The following is an 8,317-nucleotide window of genomic DNA, read 5'->3' as shown; positions in this document are numbered from 1 at the left end:
TATATGTTCTAGCTTTTTGTTAAGAACTTTCTCATTAATCTTAAAGTCTTCCTTGTCTTTGAAGTTCTCAAAGCCCTTTTCGGTTTCATTAATTTCCTTTTCTAGATTCACAAGAATGCTTTTTTTCTCTGTGACGAGCAATCTAATTAAATTGATCGAACAATTATGCAAAATGTTATCCCATTCTTTCATGAAGGCTTGATTTTCAGTCCCAAAGGTGGGTTGTTTCAAAATTCTGAGGCCTCTAGGGACTCTATCCACATTGACATAATGTTCTAAACCTTTGATGTCCCACCAAGCTTTAATTTCCTTGACAAGTAGTCTCTCAATGTCCCAGAACATATTATCCAGGTTATCTGATGTGGGTACCTCCTCAGGTTTATTAGTTTCATTAAAAATTCTATTACATAAGTTGCTCCTTTTGTCCGCACGTTCATATAGCCTGAACATATTGTGTTAAAAACTGCTGACCAGATCTGAGGCAGCTGTAAGAAATAGTACAAAAGTATGTGTGTATAGTGTGAACCAACAGCGCCAAAGATACAGCAGAAATACTTAGTATGTCGTTTATGGATGTTCCCCAAACAAACACATCTAGTCACTATAAACCACTCCCCTCTATATATGGGGCGTCTGCTAGATCTTAAATACAACCCGCACTTGTACGTGTGCAGTAGGATTAAAAATTGGAAAAAGCGGATAAGATCCAAGCGACCTTAGGTGGTACAAAATCTAAGTGACTATGCAAAAGATTTCTCAAAGCAGAGGGATTTATTACAAAGAACGTTTAGGACAATTGTACATATAAAAAAAGGATTTCAACATAAAAATACACCGTATAAGAATGTTTTTATTAAATGTTTTCAAATTGTTCAAGAAACATTCTAAAAGGCATGTAAAAGACAAGGTATAGTGGTGCTAAAAATATTTTTTTACTAAAAATGAGGAATAAAAAGAGGCTAAAATTATACAGAAAAATTCATATATATAAAATATTCGGTATAGCAAAAAAGCAGCTTATCTGAGGATATCAATAGTAGCAGGAATCACCCAACGCATTTCATCTGGTCTGACTTCATCAAGGGGTGTGAGCACACTGGGACATATCATCTATATATACCCCTCTGGGTAGGAGGTGTTTGGTTACATCACTTCCTGTAGTTAATTGGTATTGTGATATAAAATTGCAAAAAACATATAATAAATGAAACTGGTGGAAAGGGAGGTTTTATATGAAGCCAAGCGCAATATTTGCGCTTGTAAACTGTGCAGGGATGTTTTATAAATCATGAAAAACATTCAGAAAGGTTCTGTTCCGGTTTATGACGCAATTCGCGTCATTTCCGCCCCACTTCCAGTGTCCGGGAAGTTCTTCTGAGCATGCGCCGGCTGGTATACATGAAGGTGCGGTGGCCATTTTACTGTAGTCTATGTGGTTAGACAGTCCCATAGAGTGGAAGCGGCTGGCGGCGGCCATGTTTTCGTAGATATAGCTCATTCAAATGAATAGGTAATAGATATTTCTTTTGTCTCCAAAATCGGAAAGCCACATATAAATAAAGATAAAAATGGAATTAGTGCTTATAAACATTTGGAATGCATCTAAAATACATAGTCTGAGTACAGATTCCTCATATTGCTGTGGACTTAGGTGCTAAGGTTAAAATACAGTTATATCAAGATCTTTGTTTAATATGCATTTAAAGCATATCATGTCCCTATGGGGACGATACCATGTCAGATAGTGTGTCACAAATTGGTAACAAGAAAGGTTCTGATTTAGGTACATATGTTGACTATGGGATAAGTACACTAACAAAATTGCTATGGCAAGCAACATCATCTTTTAAATGATTGGAGAAACCGTCATAGAAGTATTTTTATTAGTATGGATATAGAGAGCGCGCCGTTGATCCAGTCATTATTACAGCACCCGGTCTTCTTGGGAAGTTTCCTTACCCAGTACTGGCCGGGCCGACACTGCTTGGCTTCCAAGATCGGACGAATTTGGGCATATCCAGTGTGGTATGACTGTAATTTTAGGATCTGGGCATTCACAATAAGGAATTTAACTGAGGTTCTGGTGCCTCTATATATCTATCCGGGGGGAGAAAGGTATGGTGGATGGTAACTAGAGGGAGATGAATAGAATAGCAGGCTTACGTTCATAAAAAAGGGGCTATTTCGTAGCCTTCATTCAGTCCGTCTGGATGGAGTGATTTCATTTCATGTATCCAGAACATCTCTCTTCTTGATAGTAGATTGGAGAGGTCCCCTCCTCTTTCTCCGAGTGTCACTAGTTCCATGCCCTTGAATGAAAGTTCTTCCGGGTTGGAGCCGTGGTGTTGTAAAAAATGTCTGGATACGGCATGCGTTTGGACTCTGTTCTTAATATTCCTTACGTGCTCCTGTATACGGATTTTTAGTGGTCTCTTTGTTTTGCCGATGTACTTCATCTTACAGGGACACTCCAGGAGGTAGATAACCGAGGATGTATTGCAGTTAATAAAGTGCTTAATCTTATACTCCTTAGTTTCACCAGTGTTCTTAAATGTCTTTCTGTTTGGATTTACGTATTTGCAGATGTTGCAATGACCACATTTGAAGCAGCCCACACATTTGTGTAGTACACCTGTGGGAGCTTCATGGTTTCTCAACATACTTGGCGCAAGGAGGTCTTTTAGATTCTGTGATTTCCTGAATACCACCTGTGGTTCCGTTGGTAAGTAGTCTTTAAGAATGGGATCCATTAGCAATATATTCCAATGTGATTTGAGTGTTTGTTTAATCAGGTTGTCATGTCTACTGTAACCGGTAATGAATCTAACGGTATCTTGGGTGTTTTCCTTTGACTTATATTTCAGAAGATCTTTTCTCTCCAAGGTTCTCACTTTGGTGTTGGCTGCTGTTAAGATATGATCAGGGTACTTTTTTCCTTAAATCTCTCTGTGTAAATTGACAATTGGGCATCACGATCCTCCTCTTTCTTGCAGTTCCTTGCAATCCTAGTGAACTGTGAGAGGGGAATGTTATTCTTCCATTGTTGAAGATGATTACTCTTATAGTGAACATAGCTGTTTGTGTCCACGTTTTAATAAATTTTTTTGTGACAATCTCATTGCCTTGATGACTCAGTATCAGATCCAGGAACTCTATTTGTTCCGTACTGTTGTTGGAGATAAACTTCAGGTTCATGGAATTGTCGGAAATATATATAAAAAATTCTTTAAAAGAAAATTCATCGCCATCCCATATGATTAAAATATCATCTATATACCTCTTATAAAATATGATATTTGGATTAAAAGGATGGTTAGTAAAAATGTACTCGTTTTCCCAATATCCCATAAAAAGATTGGCGAAACTTGGCGCAAAAATAGTGCCCATTGCTGTCCCACAGGTCTGGAGGTAAAATTGATCCAAAAATTTAAAATAATTGTGCTTCAAGATAAAATTCATAATTTCGCAAATGAAGGTCTGGTGATTGTCCATGATGAGATGGTCCTTATCCATGAAGAACTTACATGCCTGAATTCCCTTCTCATGTTCGATGCACGTATAGAGAGACTGCACATCTATCGTGACCCATCTATAAGTGTCTTTATATCCTTGCGATTCCATGGAGTTGAGAACTGAAGTGGTGTCCTTAAGATACGCTGGTAAATCCATAACGTATTTTCTAAGGAAAATATCCACGTATTCTGATAGATGCGAGGTTAGGGAATCAATTCCTGCCACAATGGGCCTCCCCGGTGGGTTAGTCATCGATTTATGGATTTTAGGGAGGAAGTAAAAAATGGGGGTAACAGGGTTGGTGTTAAGGAGGTATTGGTATTCTTCCTTAGATAATGTTTCATGTCTAAGGCCTTTAAGGAGGATAACTCTAAGTTCCTCCACAAAAGGTTCCTTCGGATCCGCTGTTAATGGTTTGTACGAGGATCTATCTCCCAAAAGTCTTTCGGCTTCCGCAATGTATGCTGAGCGGTCCATAATCACCAGCCCTCTCCCTTTGTCAGCTGGTTTTAAAATAATGTCCTTATTATCCTGAATTTGTTTGATCGCTTGTCTTTCTCTATTGGTTAAGTTTTTTTCCTTAATGGGTTGGATCTCTGCCTCGCATAGGTCTTTCATCACAAGATCGTAGAATATGCCTATGTTGTTGCCCTTAGATTCAAATGGGAAAAATTTTGATACTGGTCTTAGTCCTGATTTTGATTGCTCATAGTTCCGTACAATAGCATCTTCTTTCCTTAGAAAGTGACGTTTCAGGGTGAGTTTCCTCACAAATTTATTTAGGTCCACAAATGTGTCGAATTTATTCATTCCTTTTGTAGGTGCAAATGACAAGCCTTTGTTCAGGAGAGAAGTTTCATGCGTAGTTAGATCATGGTTGGATAGATTGAAGATGCCCTTATGTGTAAGGTTTCCTACTGCAGATTCCTTCGTTTGAAGCGACTTTTTCCTGCCACCCCCACGGCATCCTCTTCTTCTAGCTGTCTTTTTCGTGGTGACGCATACCTCTCTCCTTCCTTGATGGTAGTTCTTATTGTGTCCCTGACCCTCGTACTTGGGCCTGGGGATAAAAAAACATCCTCTCCTGTTGAGTCCAATTTGTGCAGTGCTGAGAATCTGTTGGTAGTCTGTATATATCTCCTTTCCCGTGAAGTATGACTGGGTAATCTTCTTTTCCCTTTTTGTGGTATGGATTGCCAATAATCCCTTCTCCCTTTTCCTTCTTGTGGTCCTTCTTTACTGAACCTGTTCCAGTTTTTCACTTGATTGTTTTCGTAATCCTGTTTGTCCCTACTTAACTTTTTTTCTTTATTCCTAATTACTACGTCCTCTATATGTTCTAGCTTTTTGTTAAGAACTTTCTCATTAATCTTAAAGTCTTCCTTGTCTTTGAAGTTCTCAAAGCCCTTTTTGGTTTCATTAATTTCCTTTTCTAGATTCACAAGAATGCTTTTTTTCTCTGTGACGAGCAATCTAATTAAATTGATCGAACAATTATGCAAAATGTTATCCCATTCTTTCATGAAGGCTTGATTTTCAGTCCCAAAGGTGGGTTGTTTCAAAATTCTGAGGCCTCTAGGGACTCTATCCACATTGACATAATGTTCTAAACCTTTGATGTCCCACCAAGCTTTAATTTCCTTGATAAGTAGTCTCTCAATGTCCCAGAACATATTATCCAGGTTATCTGATGTGGGTACCTCCTCAGGTTTATTAGTTTCATTAAAAATTCTATTACATAAGTTGCTCCTTTTGTCCGCACGTTCATTTAGCCTGAACATATTGTGTTAAAAACTGCTGACCAGATCTGAGGCAGCTGTAATAAATAGTACAAAAGTATGTGTGTATAGTGTGAACCAACAGCGCCAAAGATACAGCAGAAATACTTAGTATGTCGTTTATGGATGTTCCCCAAACAAACACATCTAGTCACTATAAACCACTCCCCTCTATATATGGGGCGTCTGCTGGATCTTAAATACAACCCGCATTTGTACGTGTGCAGTAAGAGTAAAAATTGGAAAAAGCGGATAAGATCCAAGCGACCTCAGGTGGTACAAAATCTAAGTGACTATGCAAAAGATTTCTCAAAGCAGAGGGATTTATTACAAAGAACGTTTAGGACAATTGTACATATAAAAAAAGGATTTCAACATAAAAATACACCGTATTTCATGGATAAGGACCATCTCATCACGGACAATCACCAGACCTTCATTTGCGAAATTATGAATTTTATCTTGAAGCACAATTATTTTAAATTTTTGGATCAATTTTACCTCCAGACCTGTGTGACAGCAATGGGCACTATTTTTGCGCCAAGTTTCGCCAATCTTTTTATGGGATATTGGGAAAACGAGTACATTTTTACTAACCATCCTTTTAATCCAAATATCATATTTTATAAGAGGTATATAGATGATATTTTAATCATATGGGATGGCGATGAATTTTCTTTTAAATAATTTTTTATATATATTTCCGACAATTCCATGAACCTGAAGTTTACCTCCAACAACAGTACGGAACAAATAGAGTTCCTGGATCTGATACTGAGTCATCAAGGCAATGAGATTGTCACAAATTTTTTTATTAAAAACGTGGACACAAACAGCTATGTTCACTATCAGAGTAATCATCTTCAACAATGGAAGAATAACATTCCCCTCTCACAGTTCACTAGGATTGCAAGGAACTGCAAGAAAGAGGAGGATCGTGATGCCCAATTGTCAATTTACACAGAGAGATTTAAGGAAAAAAGCACCCTGATCATATCTTAACAGCAGCCAAACACCAAAGTGAGAACCTTGGAGAGAAAAGATCTTCTGAAATATAAGTCAAAGGAAAACACCCAAGATACCGTTAGATTCATTACCGGTTACAGTAGACATGACAACCTGATTAAACAAACACTCAAATCACATTGGAATATATTGCTAATGGATCCCATTCTTAAAGACTACTTACCAACGGAACCACAGGTGGTATTCAGGAAATCACAGAATCTAAAAGACCTCCTTGCGCCAAGTATGTTGAGAAACCATGAAGCTCCCACAGGTGTACTACACAAATGTGTGGGCTGCTTCAAATGTGGTCATTGCAACATCTGCAAATACGTAAATCCAAACAGAAAGACATTTAAGAACACTGGTGAAACTAAGGAGTATAAGATTAAGCACTTTATTAACTGCAATACATCCTCGGTTATCTACCTCCTGGAGTGTCCCTGTAAGATGAAGTACATCGGCAAAACAAAGAGACCACTAAAAATCCGTATACAGGAGCACGTAAGGAATATTAAGAACAGAGTCCAAACGCATGCCGTATCCAGACATTTTTTACAACACCACGGCTCCAACCCGGAAGAACTTTCATTCAAGGGCATGGAACTAGTGACACTCGGAGAAAGAGGAGGGGACCTCTCCAATCTACTATCAAGAAGAGAGATGTTCTGGATACATGAAATGAAATCACTCCATCCAGACGGACTGAATGAAGGCTACGAAATAGCCCCTTTTTTATGAACGTAAGCCTGCTATTCCATTCATCTCCCTCTAGTTAACATCCACCATACCTTTCTCCCCCCGGATAGATATATAGAGGCACCAGAACCTCAGCTAAATTCCTTATTGTGAATGCCCAGATCCTAAAATTACAGTCATACCACACTGGATATGCCCAAATTCGTCCGATCTTGGAAGCCAAGCAGTGTCGGCCCGGCCAGTACTGGGTAAGGAAACTTCCCAAGAAGACCGGGTGCTGTAATAATGACTGGATCAACGGCGCGCTCTCTATATCCATACTAATAAAAATACTTCTATGACGGTTTCTCCAATCATTTAAAAGATGATGTTGCTTGCCATAGCAATTTTGTTAGTGTACTTATCCCATAGTCAACATATGTACCTAAATCAGAACCTTTCTTGTTACCAATTTGTGACACACTATCTGACATGGTATCGTCCCCATAGGGACATGATATGCTTTAAATGCATATTAAACAAAGATCTTGATATAACTGTATTTTAACCTTAGCACCTAAGTCCACAGCAATATGAGGAATCTGTACTCAGACTATGTATTTTAGATGCATTCCAAATGTTTATAAGCACTAATTCCGTTTTTATCTTTATTTATATGTGGCTTTCCGATTTTGGAGACAAAAGAAATATCTATAACCTATTCATTTGAATGAACTATATCTACGAAAACATGGCCGCCGCCAGTCGCTTCCACTCTATGGGACTGTCTAAACACATAGACTACAGTAAAATGGCCGCCGCACCTTCATGTATACCAGCCGGCGCATGCTCAGAAGAACTTCCCGGACACCGGAAGTGGGGCGGAAATGACGCGAATTGCGTCATAAACCGGAACAGAACCTTTCTGAACGTTTTTCATGATTTATAAAACATCCCTGCACAGTTTACAAGCGCAAATATAACGCTTGGCTTCATATAAAACCTCCCTTTCCACCAGTTTCATTTATTATATGTTTTTTGCAATTTTATATCACAATACCAATTAACTACAGGAAGTGATGTAACCAAACACCTCCTACCCAGAGGGGTATATATAGATGATATGTCCCAGTGTGCTCACTACCCCTTGATGAAGTCAGACCAGATGAAACGCGTTGGGTGATTCCTGCTACTATTGATATCCTCAGATAAGCTGCTTTTTTGCTATACCGAATATTTTATATATATGAATTTTTCTGTATAATTTTAGCCTCTTTTTATTCCTCATTTTTAGTAAAAAAATATTTTTAGCACCACTATACCTTGTCTTTTACATGCCTTTT

At 38.4% G+C, this 8,317-nt stretch overlaps 2 pseudogenes; one reads left to right on the top strand and one right to left on the bottom strand.

The window, feature by feature from the left end:
* Positions 1–1,921: 1,921 nt before the first annotated feature.
* On the bottom strand, positions 1,922–2,039 carry LOC134930642 (5S ribosomal RNA; annotated as a pseudogene).
* A 5,124-nt stretch (positions 2,040–7,163) lies between these two features.
* Positions 7,164–7,281, top strand: LOC134930641 (5S ribosomal RNA; annotated as a pseudogene).
* The last annotated feature ends 1,036 nt before the right edge of the window (positions 7,282–8,317 follow it).

The sequence above is a fragment of the Pseudophryne corroboree genome, chromosome 5 (genome assembly GCF_028390025.1).
Source record: "Pseudophryne corroboree isolate aPseCor3 chromosome 5, aPseCor3.hap2, whole genome shotgun sequence".
NCBI lineage: Eukaryota > Metazoa > Chordata > Amphibia > Anura > Myobatrachidae > Pseudophryne > Pseudophryne corroboree.
Note: the sequence above shows the minus strand (reverse complement) of the source record. Positions and strands in the feature narration are given on the sequence as shown.